Here is a 13448-nt window from a genome sequence, read left to right on the forward strand (position 1 = left end):
TATTAAAAGAAGTATTACTTGTGTATTTTGGACTTAATGTGTCCAAACTGAGCTCTTGATCTTCCTTCCCAAAGTTGCTCTTCTAGCACTGTTCCAAATCTCCTTAAATGGCAAACCCATCCTTGCATAAATCTTGGAATCATCCTTGACTTCCTTCCCTCACCTCACATCTGACCCATCAGCAAATCCTTTTGGCTTCAGAATATATCCAGAATCTAACCGCTTACCTCTATCTCCACTGCTGCCTCCCTGATCTGTGCTACCACCATCATTTCTCACTTGGATTACTGAGTAGCCTCCTAAAGGGTCTTCCTGCATCGGGCCTTGATCCTTTTCTGTCTCATTTCAGCACAGCAGCCCCAGCAATCCTGTAAAATGAAACAGAGCATGTCACTCCTCCTATCAATATCTTCCAATGGCTTCCCATTTCACTCAGTGGGAAAGACACTTTCCTTACAAAAACTTACAAAGCCCTACAACTACAACCCCCTCCTCCACTTCTGGGACCTCATCCCCTACAAGTGTACGCCCCCTCTGTCACTGTTCAGACCATCCTGGCCTTCTTACAGGTGAGTTTGCACCTCAGAACCTGATGTTTGCTGTGCCCTCTACCTGGAATGCCCCTCCCCAAGATATCACTTCCTTCCAGTTTGGTTAAACACCCCATGCCCCCATCCCCATATCCGGCCGAGAACATATTCTCACTGAGGACTTCCCTGGCCACTTTCTAGAAACAAGCCTATGTAACAGACTGGTAAGTCCCATCACCCAGGTTCTTGGTCAGCGTGAGAGAGGAATTCAGACACCGACACAACGGCAACAGCAAGCAAGCAAAGATTTATTAGAGGAAAGATCAGATACACTCCAAGTGAGGAGCGGGCAGTGCCAGAGAATGCATCTGCCCCGTGTCTTGGGTTAGTTGTACTTTCATTTGGGCTGTTTAGAAGGGAATTAGCATTATCTGGTTATCTGCCAATAATAGTCTTTCCTCCACCCACGTGTTGGGAGGGGGAGTTCTTAACCTTCTAGGGGAATCTCCAGAACCGTCATGGCAGTCATCCCCCGTGGAAGGGGAGCTAATGCATATGGAATTTGTAGGTAAATTAAAGAAAGGTCAATGTCCTCTAGAGGTGTATAGCAGAAGGCTTTGTATGTGCTGTTTGTGTACCCGTTATTTTTATCATTGCGGTTGATGGCCTCAGACTGGCGGCGGCACCAGGAGGGTCTCAGTTCTTCTTTATCTGCATCTTGTAGGATGCCAGCAAGATGCTTCACTGATGCAGTAAGGTCTCCAGCTATGATCCCCGCTCATGTCTACCTAGCTACCTATCTCACCTATTCCACATCTCACCCTCCTGCTTTGCTTTTCTCATTAACACTCAGTGCTACTTATTTTAATCACTTCTATTTACTATCAGACTTATTTTTTTTTTAAGAATTAATTAATTTATTCATTCATTTTTTTTTTTTTAATTTTTTGTTTATTGCAAACTGGTGCAGCCACTATGGAAAACAGTATGGAGATTCCTCAAAAAATCAACGATAGAACTACCATATGATCCAGCTATTCCACTGTTGGGTATTTATCCAAAGAACTTGAAAACACCAATTTGCAAAGGTACATGCACCCCTGTGTTCATTGCAGCCTTATTCACAATAGCCAAGACTTGGAAGCAACCTAAGTGCCCATCAAGGGACGAATGGATAAAAAAGCTGTGGTATATATACACAATGGAATACTACTCAGCCATAAGAAACGATGAAATCCAGCCATTTGTGACAACATGGATGGACATTGAGGGCATGATGCAAAGTGAAATATCAGACTTATTTTTGTCTGTTCTGTTCCCTGCTATGTCCCCAAAGTCTAGATCAGTGGCCAGCACATGGAACACATTCAACATATATTTGCTGAAAGAATGAATGAATGCAGGGCACTGACGGGAAGGGGACTTATAAAGCCCAGTCTCCTTTGGGTTCTGGTCTCTGACTCACTGTGGAGACTCACCCACCCCGCTCAGACCCCGTCCCACACCAGCCATGCCCCACATTCCACACACACCTCCATGTCTCTGAACAATTGGGTCCCCCTGCCTGGGATTTCTGATTCTCTTTTGTTTATCTCACTGTTATTTGTATCCTCATTTATTTCATTACCAATGAGGTAATTACTAACCAATTTCTCATGAGTTTACTGGCCATCTGTTATTGCTTCTTTTGTCAATCCAACAAAAATGTACCAGGTTCTAAAGATATAAAGATACATTGTTCTGAGCTCTTAAGATATAAGACAACCATGTTTACTGACCTCAAAAAGTTTATGGTCTAGGTAGACAAGCAAACAAGTACACAAAATAATTATGGATTATGAAAAATACTGTGAAGGAAATTATGACAGAGAGTAATGGAAAAGGCAGTAGTACTCGGGGTATTCAGGGAGGGCATCTATGAAAAAATTTTTCAGAATGAGAAGGTGCTGACAATGTTAAACTTTACCTGAGCCCTAAGCTCCTGGAAAACAGTGATGGTTAAGAAATCTCCCCCGGGGCCTGCCCTGTGGCTTAGCGGTTGAGTGTGCGCGCTCCGCTACTGGCGGCCTGGGTTCGGATCCCGGGCGCGCACCGACGCACCGCTTGTCTGGCCATGCTGAGGCCGCATCCCACATACAGCAACTAGAAGGATGCACAACTATGACATACAGCTATCTACTGGGGCTTTGGGGAGAAAAAGGGAAAAAAAGGAGGAGGATTGGCAATAGATGTTAGCTCAGGGCCGGTCTTCCTCAACAAAAAAAGGAGGATTGGCATGGATGTTAGCTCAAGGCTGATCTTCCTCATAAAAAAAAAAAAGAAATCTCCCCAACTTTTTCTCCAAATCCCCCACGCTTTTGTAGTCTAGAAAAAAGCTAACTGCAATGAACCACCATTCCCCACATGACTTAGGTAACACTTGCTGTCCGCTCTTTCTCATGACTCCCATAAGACTTGTAGAGGACTCTGGGGTTTACCTGCAATAAGGCCAAACCCAGACTGTTCCTTTGTTACCTGAATCTGCTGACAAGGTCATATGTAGACCCTCTAACTTTGTTCTTTGTCTCATGAATGATTAACTGAGATTAGAATTGTTTGTCCCCTCGAAACTAGCTAGACACAAAAATAAACATTTCCTATTCCACTGAAACTTCCTGTGATTGAAAAACAATCCCAACTGTATATTACTCCACCTGTAACTTGTCTGCTTCTCCCTATAAAAATCTAAGGCAAAACCACCCTGCTGAGACACACTGTAGTAGGCTGAATAATGGCCCCTAAGAGATAGCTAGGTCCTAATCCCTGGAATCTATGAATGTCACCTTATATGGAAAAAGGGCTTTTGCAGATGTGATTAAGGAGCTTGAGATAGGGTAATTCGATAGATTCCCTCCTCTGGGCACCCCAGGTGACCTCAGGAACCCGGGGCAGAGGCAGGGAGGGACTCGATGGGCACCACGAGGGCCGCGAGGGGATCTACCTATCAAGCCAGGGGGAGCTTACCAGTGGAGATTCAAGAAAGAGAGTGAAATGAGGGTCCAGACCCAGGTAGTGTGGTGCAACCCAGTCAGCGGCTTCGGCAGGGGGAGGCAGAGCTGGAGGACCGAGGAGCAATTGCATCACTCGAGGTCAACTCCAGAGGTTTGCCTCCCCAAGCCTTAGCATGCTTGGGATTTTATTGAGTACAGAAGCTTTTAGGGAGGGAGAGGGAGGAAGGAGTAGGTGAGGGGTCCATGCAGCAGTGTGAAATCTTTTTTCTGCGAAATCTTCTTCTGTGGTTAGCTAGGTGTTAAGTCTTTGTCTGCGATCAGCTAGATGTTAAGTCTTTTGTGCTCTAATATGTGTTCCAGCAAAGCAAACAATACAATGTTCACAAAGTCAGGTCTCTCTGGGTCAGAAAGGGCAAAGAGAATGTCCAAGACCCCTCTAACTTGATCCTGGAGCTCTGGTTCCACATCCGGTGGTCCTTGGTTCTCCAGCGGTCCATTCATGATGCCTTTACAGTAATTATCCTGGATTATCTGAGTGGACTCTAAATATAATCACAAGTATCCTGTAAGAGGGAAGCAGAAGGAGACTCGACTACAGACAGAAGAGAAGGCGGCCATGTGATGAAAGCAGAGTGAAGCAGAGTCAGAGAGAAGATGCTACAACACTGGTTTTGAAGATAGAGGAGGGGACCATGAGCCAAGGAATTCAGCTCTAGATGTGGGGAAAAAAACAAGGAAGCAGATTCTTCTCTAGAGTGTCTAGAGGCAGTGTGGCCCTGCTGACACCTCGATTTTAGCCACGTAAGACTCATTTCAGACTCCTGGCCTCCAGAACTATAAGAGAATAAACCTCTATTGTTTTAAGTCACTAATCTTGTGGTAATTTGTTACAGCAACCATAGAAGACTAACACATATTTCAACCTTCAGATCCAGGGTGCTTTCCCTACTGCAATAGCCTGAATAAATTCCATCTCCTTACTTAATTGATTTTTGTTTTTACAGTGCTAACTATATGAAGAGCAGGGAGCAGAACAGTCCAGGCAGAGTGAACAACACGGACAAAGGTCCTCAGGCAAAAGAGAACTTTGTGTGTTCTAGAAGCTAGGAGATGAGTATGAATTTAAGATGAAGTTGAATGATAAGAGCCTCATCATCCAGGGCCTTGGGCCATGGAAGGGAATTTGAATTTTATTATATTTGTGACAGGGAAACCTTTAGGAGATTTTGAGCCATAAAAAGGGGAAGTAGGGAGATCAGTTAGTAGTCCTGGTAAGAGATAATGGTGGCCCCAGAATGTGGGAATAATTTAGATATAGGACTGTATGAACTGGATTCTGTCTCTGCAAGGGTTGTAACATGAATCAGAGTACAGTCACATTAGGATAATTTGAGGAGAGTTTACTAAAAGAGCTATTCATGAAAGTGTGGGCAAAATATGGGAAACCAAAACCGCAAAGGAGAGTGCAGTATCCTGAAGCCAATAACAGTGCAACGTTACCCCCTTCCCTAGGCCTGGGGGGAAAGGAGGAAAAAGTAGTTTCCAGAGCCTGGAAGAAAGGGCAACTTGACAAGAGCAGTGGCCTTCAGTGGAAGGACACAGCCAGCTAGAGGGGACCCTGACCTTACCCTCCCCTCTCCCTCTGATGTCCTGCTGGGGCTTTCCATTGTCCAAACCCAAATGCAAGCCAGAAAACTAGAGAGCTCATTGGTGAGGTCAATACAGGTCAGCCTCCTGGGGCAGAGAACACAGTAAAGAGGGATGGAAAGTGGGTCTGGAGGGAAAAAAGAAAGATATGTAGTAGAGACATTCCAATTAGTCCAGTTTATTAAAAGAAAATGTAAAGACTTGAATTTTCTACATTATTTCCCTAATACTCAATTTCACCTAGCCTAGGCCTACAGGCACAAAAACAATGGCCTTTCACCTTCCTGACTTCTCTGAACATTTACAACTGCTCCTTTGTCCTAAAGGAAATCAGGGAAGACAGTGATTAAAACACTTATGAGGACTAATAATGCTGTCTTCAAAGTTCAATGAAAAACCTCTTATGGTAAAAGTGTAAAATTTGAGGAAATGTTGCTACGTGAAAACTGGACAATATCCACTTTATACTGAAGAGAATTGAGTCTGTGCAGCCTAGTAAGTAAAGCTGGTTTCAGAGGGGCAGAATATTAAATCACAATCACCCAAAACCACAGCAAGCCTAATTCATACATCTCTGCATGGATACCCATATTTTACCATTGTTTCGGTTTCCTTTTTTTTTGTTATTACTCTGGAAGATAATTCAATTTGCATTGCACATTTCCTCACAGAAATTTTGAATCTTATGAATATAAAAATCATGGACTTGGCCCAATTTTATTTTAATCAGTTTTTCTGTTTCCTAATTCAGGATTAACTTCCCAGGATATATGCCGAAATTTAGTAGCAAGAGTGACAGTGTGCACATTAAAATATGGAGAGTTTCAGCAGCAATTTGAGTTATGGTAATTACTGGGTTTGTTTACACAGACAGAGATGAAAAGCACAACCTTTTTCTTCCTGTCTTTTTTTTTAATTTGGAAAAATTGTGTGCTACCAACAGAAAAATCATACAACAGTTATTTAATGTCATGGAGGAAATCAGGTGCAACCAACGAGACTGAGAAATAAAGAGATCAAAATTGTCTGAGGTAGTGTCTTAACTAGCCATTCTTTCTCCTGGAGCCCCCTGCAACAGTATAGAAAGGCTCTCGTGCTCACATTCTGCTCAGAATGACTGCCATAACATTCGCCTGCACCCAAATCAACTACCCATTGGGTCTCCACTCAATACCAATTCCACTGTGGCCCCAACATAGGCTTCAGTTTCCACAGTCATTCTCCATACCCTGCTTCCTGGCCCCGTTTGCTCCATCCAGGAAGTGGGCCTGACTGAGATGGGGCCTATATGAGGGAAGAGGAACAGGAGGCAGATGGTCCTGGTAACTGGGAGCTAATGGGAGCGGCACCAGTGCTCTCAGGGAAGGTGAAAAAATAAGCCCATCCATGGGAACACTCAGGAACAGACCTGGCCTGCTTTTGCAAGGCTTGTTGATCCCAGATGTAGAAGCTTCCACAAGACATGCGTGCTTTTGTGACTACAAGGTTTTTCCTCCTAAAGGCAGCAGGCAGACAAAACTTCATGTGTCTTAGAATGGTTGAAAAGGAGTAAAATTACCCAAATGACTAATGCTTGATCTCAATATCTTCTTCCACCCCATTTCCATACCAAATTGACTTTATGGGCCATCAATCCAGCTAAAAGGGAAGTCCTTCTGATTGCTTAAAATACCTATTCTAGGTTTTTATGGTAGACACAGTAATAGCCCCCAAAGACATCCACACTTTGATCCCTGGAACCTGTGAATACATTACCTTATATAGCAAAAGGGCCTTTGTAGATATGACTAAGATTACTGACCTTGCTATAGAGAGATTATTCTGGATTATCTGGGTGGGCCCAATCTAATCACATGAGTCCTTAAAAGCAGAGAACCTTTCCCAGCTGTGATCAGAGAACCAGAAGGATGGCAGCACAAGAAGGACTCAACCTGCTGTTGCTGTCTTTGAAGATGGAGGATGGAGGTCACAAGGCAGGGAATGTGGTCAGCCTCCAGAAGCTGCAAAAGGCAAGGAAATGGGTTCTCTCTTAGAGCCTCTAGAAAGGATTGCAGCCTTGCCAACACCTTGATTTTAGCCCAGTGAGACCTGTGTCACACTTCTGACCTAAAGAACTATAAGATAATAAATTTGTATTGTTTAAGCCACTAAGGTAATTTGCTGTGGTCATTTGTTACAGCAGCAATAGAAAATTTACATAGTCTTCATCACCTCAGGCTTGGATTAGCACAATAAAAAATTTCTAATTTCTCCAGCCTCTCTAGTCTCTGGGTCACCTTAGAAACTCTTATTCTACCGAACTCTTGTCAAATATCTCTCTACTCATTTGACTCCCCTATTCAAGAGGCTACAAATGGCAATTTTTTCAAACTGAGGTCCTCTGACCATCAGAAGATTTAAAGTGCTTAGTGAATATTGCTGAAGATGACCTGAAAAGATTCCTTGGAGACACTGGTCAACAGAATTTTCCAGGTGTTTCACCAACAAACATGTTTAACAATAGGAATACACTGGACGGTTTATAAAGTCGCATGGTGTTTGCCAGTTACACTGCCCTACTGATAAAAACAGTCAATGTGCTGGAGTGAAACCAGTTCTGCCACTCTAGCCAGAGTGGATCATACAGTTAATCTCTGAACCAGGGACTAGTCAGTGGAGATGCTTACATTATAATACACTACGTGGCTAATTTTCAGTCCAATCAGATGCTTTTCAAAGATGAAAGAGGGAAACATGATTTGAAAGCGATCATGTGAGCCAGGAGAGACAGTAGAAGTCCAGAGCTGACTTAGTTCTTGAACAGCTTTCCAGTTTAGTCCATATAATCCCCCTTCCTATAATCCTTTCCCTTTTGTGTGGTCTTGCAATTAAAACTGTCAAATATATCAAGTTTCTTATTGCTCAAAATTTCACTTTACATTCTGCAGTAAGTTTCAGCCTTTAGTCATATTTAACTGTCGGTAGGGCACATTTTGTGACTTGCTTTAATGGTCTCCATTTGGCTTAACCAAAAAACAAGCAGATACTCTGAGTGCTGCCTGGTCTACAAGTCTTCCTAGTAAATTTACACTACAAATTTATTGCTAAGAACAAAGGCCCTGGACCTGCCTCTATATTTAAGGTAATGGAGTCTCTATCAAAACAGTCCAGAGTACAGGGTTTTGGTAAAGCTCGTAACATTGGTTAAATATAAAGGAATTCTTTCAGCATATCTTGAAGCCAGCAGATTCTCTAGAAATAAATCCCCTAAAGCAGTGGTCCTTAACTAGGAGTGGGCAACAAAATCACCCTGGAGAGTCTGAGTAGTCAGTTTGTAGTGGGGTTTGCACATGTGCATTTGACCAAGCTTTTTCAGCGATTCTTATGTTCTCTAGCTGTGAAGCCATCTGCTTTTATTTTCTTTACTTCCTGAAAACTCAATGATGCTTTAAAATGAAATAACAATAGTCCTTCTCTGGACTGCAATTACAGAAATTTCACCTCCTGATACTTCCAAACACGCTGGCATAATTCAGTCAGCTTTTCATGATGATTACCTTAGTTCAGAGATTGGGCATTCAGTGTATTAGTGAGAACTGTAGTTCTGAGTTTGTATGTTAACTATTCTGATCCCCTTGAACTTCTGTAGTACGATGTGGCAGTAATTTGCGAGTTAGCCTAAAGTAGTTTTTTGGCAATAAATGCTTGTTTTGTTGACTATTTGCTAGCTCCTTACCTGTTTATCTAACTGACACTCAACTTAGTGTCGATCTCCTGAGCTACTTACATGCTTAAGATCCATGTGCTGCTCATACGAAATTGCAAGGCTACATATTTTTATCAGATCTTTGTTATTCCTTTGTTATATATGGCAGGAACATTCTGTGGGTTTCACAAGTTATATGCTACTTCAGTGTTTTCAAATTCGGCTATAGATACTCCTGGGGGAACACAAGACATTCCAGGAGCTATCCTGATGCTATTCTGGACCAAACGATTTTAAAAGTTTTGAATGAACTTTCAGATAGTCAACATGCCTACATACTTTTTACTGAAATTGATCTGCCTGTGTACTAGTCCTTCTTTTTCATCTCTCTTATCTCATTTGCCCTTTTACAAAAGATGGGCATACTTCTCACCCATCCCCAGTCTTATTCTGGTGCTTTGTCCATGGTGTAAAAATCTCTGGGCTTGAAACAAAGGAGAACTTCTAAATTTTGGTGCCAGATCTCCAAGTATGGCTTTTATCTTTCCTTGGTTTACACATATTTCTGGTAAAGGTAAACTGTGTCATGATAAAGGGGGCAGTTTGGCCCACATTGGAACATTCTGAATTCAGACACAGTATAATTGTGCAGTGATGGGGAATTATAATAGCTTTCCAGTAATGGTCTCACCTCCTCCATTCCTGAACTGTCAAAGAATGCACACCCCCTAAGGAAGAGCTCAAGAGTTTAGTTCAAACCAAGAAAAACTGAGAAAGTTCACCTACCAGAGAGCCTTTCCATAGGAAGTTTGGACAAAACGACAGTGTTGTTAGGTGGAAGTTTGAGATACAGAAAGAAAAGCAAAGAAAGTAATAAAAGTTTGGTTAAACATTTTTAAAAGAGACTGTAAAAAGTAGTGATAATAATAATGCTTTTTGAGATTCAAAGAAAAGATACACTTAAAATACTAGACAGGGCCAGCCCCGTGGCTTGGCGGTTGAGTGCTCACGCTCCGCTGCTGGATCCTGGGCGTGCACGGACGCACCGCTTCTCTGGCCATGCTGGGGCTGCGTCCCACGTACAGCAACTAGAAGGATGTGCAACTATGACATGCAACTGTCTACTTGTGCTTTGGGGGGGAAAAAAAAAGGACGAGGATTGGCAATAGATTAGCTCAGAGCGGGTCTTCCTCAGCAAAAAGAGGAGGATTAGCACGGGTGTTAGCTCAGGGCTGATCTTCCTCACCAAAAGAAAAAAAAAAAAGCTAGACAATTGGGGCCAGCCCCGCTGTATAGTGGTTAAGTTCGTGTGCTCCGCTCTGGCAGCCGGGGGGTTCGTGTGTTTGGATCCTGGCCTCAGACCTATGCATGGCTAGTGAAGCCATGTTGTGGCGGTATGCCACATACAAAATAGAGGAAGATGGGGAGGGATGTTAGCTCAGGGCCAATCTTCCTCATACACAAAAAAATACTAGATAATAACCGTATGTATGTCAAAAGAAGGGTTAATGGAGTTAAAACATTTTAAGGTCCTGTGTTATCCAGGAGAAAGATTATAATCTTATTTTAGATTTTAGACATTGATAAATTAAGCAAGCACATTTTTTTTTTTAAAGATTTTATTTATTTATTTATTTTCCCCCCAAAGCCCCAGTAGATAGTTGTATGTCATAGCTGCACATCCTTCTAGTTGCTGTATGTGGGACGTGGCCTCAGCATGGCCGGAGAAGTGGTGCGTCAGTGTGCACCCAGGATCCGAACCCAGGCCACCAGCAGCGGAGCGCGCACACTTAACCGCTAAGCCACGGGGCCGGCCAAAATATTCTTTTTTTTTATAATTTTTTATTTATTTTTCCCCCAAAGCCCCAGTAGATAGTTGTATGTCATAGTTGCACATCCTTCTAGTTGCTGTATTTGGGACGCGGTGTCAGCATGGCCAGAGAACTGGCGCGTCAGTGCGCGCCTGCGATCCGAACCTGGGCCGCTAGCAGCGGAGTGCGCACACTTAACCACTAAGCCACGGGGCCAAGTACATTTTAATTTATCTAAAACAATAGAATCAGAGAGTAAAAATTCTAAATTAGTAGAGGGAAAAGCGAAATAATAGAATTAATTAAAATAAAATTAATAATAAAACTATAAAATTTAAAAGAAGGCAAGAATGGGTAAAAAGAAATGCAGAACATCTGGAAAGAATCTAAATTAAGATAAAGTTAAGTCTATCATGGAGCTTACATGCTAGTGGAGGAAACATACAACTAACAAGCAAAACCAATAAATAAGTAATTTCATGTAGCAGTACATGCTGTGAAGAAAATCAAATAGGGTCAGGCATTAGGTGGTGCCTGGGAGAAGACTGTTTTCAGATAAGGGAAGATCTGAGAGAAAGAGAGAGGAAGCAAGACTCCAAGGTTTCTGTCTTGAGCAAGAAGAGAGGTTGAGAAGAGGAGACTGAGAAGAGGCAGTCAGTGAGGCAGGAGGAAAACCAGGGTGTGGGCTGCTGAAGAAGTGTTTCAACAAGGAGGGCATGATCAACTGGGAATCTAGGAATGCCTGGTTAATTTACGGCAAACATCTTTCCCAGACCTGAAGAACACAGCTGGCAGCAGGCTCAGTAGGCAGAAGAGTTACCATAGTCTCAACAAACACATATAAGCCTACAGAGCAGAGTGGCTAAGTACAGGGAATCTGAAGCCAGACTACCTGAAGTTGAATGCTGACTCCATCTCTTTCTAGTTGTGAGCTGTGTGATCTCGGACAAATTATTTAAGCTCTCTGTGCTTTGGTTTCCCCATCTGTATAATGGGGATAATTTGGCACTTGTTTCCTCTGGTTGTTGTGATTAAATAAATTAGTATTTATAAAGCACTTAGAACATAGCTGGCATAAAGTAATCAACATGTCCTTGTTAAAAAGAGAGAGAAAAAGCCCTACAACGGCAAAGGTAGGAGTGACAACTTTGCTTGTAAAGTACCAACTTGCATTCTCAACAGGTTCAAGTTCGCAATAGTCTTACGTAATTGAACTAATCAGCATGACTGATAGGATAATTATATTCTGATCAAGAAACAGCATGAAATAAACTATGGTTGGACTATGTCTAGTTCTTTTTTACTGTAGTATCTTGAATTTAAGGTATATTTTCATATCAAGTTATATTTCAATTGTCATAATGAATGTCCTATTAAATGCTTACTGGTTCAGAACTCTAACCTCTTACTCTTTTCCAGTTGGATTATGCCCTTTTCTCTTTTCAATCTAAAACAACCTCAGATGAAAAATAACAATAATAAACACTATCTGTATCTACATTAACAGAAGAAATAGCTGAATACTTTATTGGTGCTAGACATTATAAGGATCCAAATAAATAATTTTTGTGTAAAACACTGAAGTAGGTGCTTTGAAGTATTCATGAAAGTTTATAACTCTTATTAACATGAGACAATTACACAATGGGAGTATATGGCTAATGAACGATATAGTAAGTGTTATAAGATAAGACAAGGCAGAGCTCACTACTGGTTGTAAAGAAGTTACATGAATGAAGTGAGATTTTTATCTGGGTCTGGGTAAATGGAGTCATTACTGTCATTACATTTTAAGATATGCAAGGACTCAATTTATCTATAAGGTGAACTTCCTTAGGAAATTACTAGAGAAAGCACTTCAGCAAAATGAGGGAGTAAACTAAGTTGAAGATACTAGATCCATAAAACCAGGGCTCCAATACAAGAGAGGGACAAAGGGAAGTCCCAGGATGACAGTAATTCAGCAGGACTGGAGGGTTACTGCACAGGTTGGAGCAAAAGACTAGAGGAGAGGGAGGGGAAAAATGGAACTGATAGGGGATTTGATGTGTTTCATTTCATGTGAGAGATGTTTGAGGTATTGGATCCATTGAAGCATTTGGAAAAAAAAAAGCAATAGATGAATTAAAAACACCATCACTAACAAAGAAAAGGGAAAAACAAGGCAATTATTAACTTGAGGCAGACAAGTGTGAAAAAAGGAAATAATCATATCACATTACTTAATTCAGCAGTGAATGATATTTACAGTCATGATAAAGTAAATACTAACTGCCGACTTATCCAAAAACCATTACAAAACAATTTGCAGAATGGGGTAGAGAGAGGGCTAAGAGGCTTAATCCTCAACTACTCTAATTCAGAAGATAATTTCTATGCCTTTTTTTTAAAAAAAGCAACATATAATTTAGAAACAGGGAGGTAAATTCCAGTAGAAAGAGCCAAAGAAAGTTGGAAGTATTGCTCTTGAGGAGTGAGACTTCCGGTAGGGCAGTGATGGAGTGGTAGGGCAGGGACTGCTGTGTTTCATTGTAGGCCTTGAAAAAGCATTATATAGAAAAAACCTTTGATTAAAAATTAAAGGAGTGGACAGAAAAATCAAGACTTTGAAAAGCAATCATATACAGGGGCCTAGTGGAACAGGCAATAAGAACTCTATCATTCATTCACATAACAAATATTTATCAGGAACCATTCTAAGCCAGGCACTAAGCTAGGCCCCAGGAATACAATGGTGAATGAAGACATATACGGTCCCTACCGTCATGGTGCTAACGTCTACTAG

The sequence above is a fragment of the Ceratotherium simum genome, chromosome 3 (genome assembly GCF_057802395.1).
Source record: "Ceratotherium simum simum isolate JZ-2026a chromosome 3, ASM5780239v1, whole genome shotgun sequence".
NCBI classification, from domain to species: Eukaryota; Metazoa; Chordata; class Mammalia; order Perissodactyla; family Rhinocerotidae; genus Ceratotherium; species Ceratotherium simum.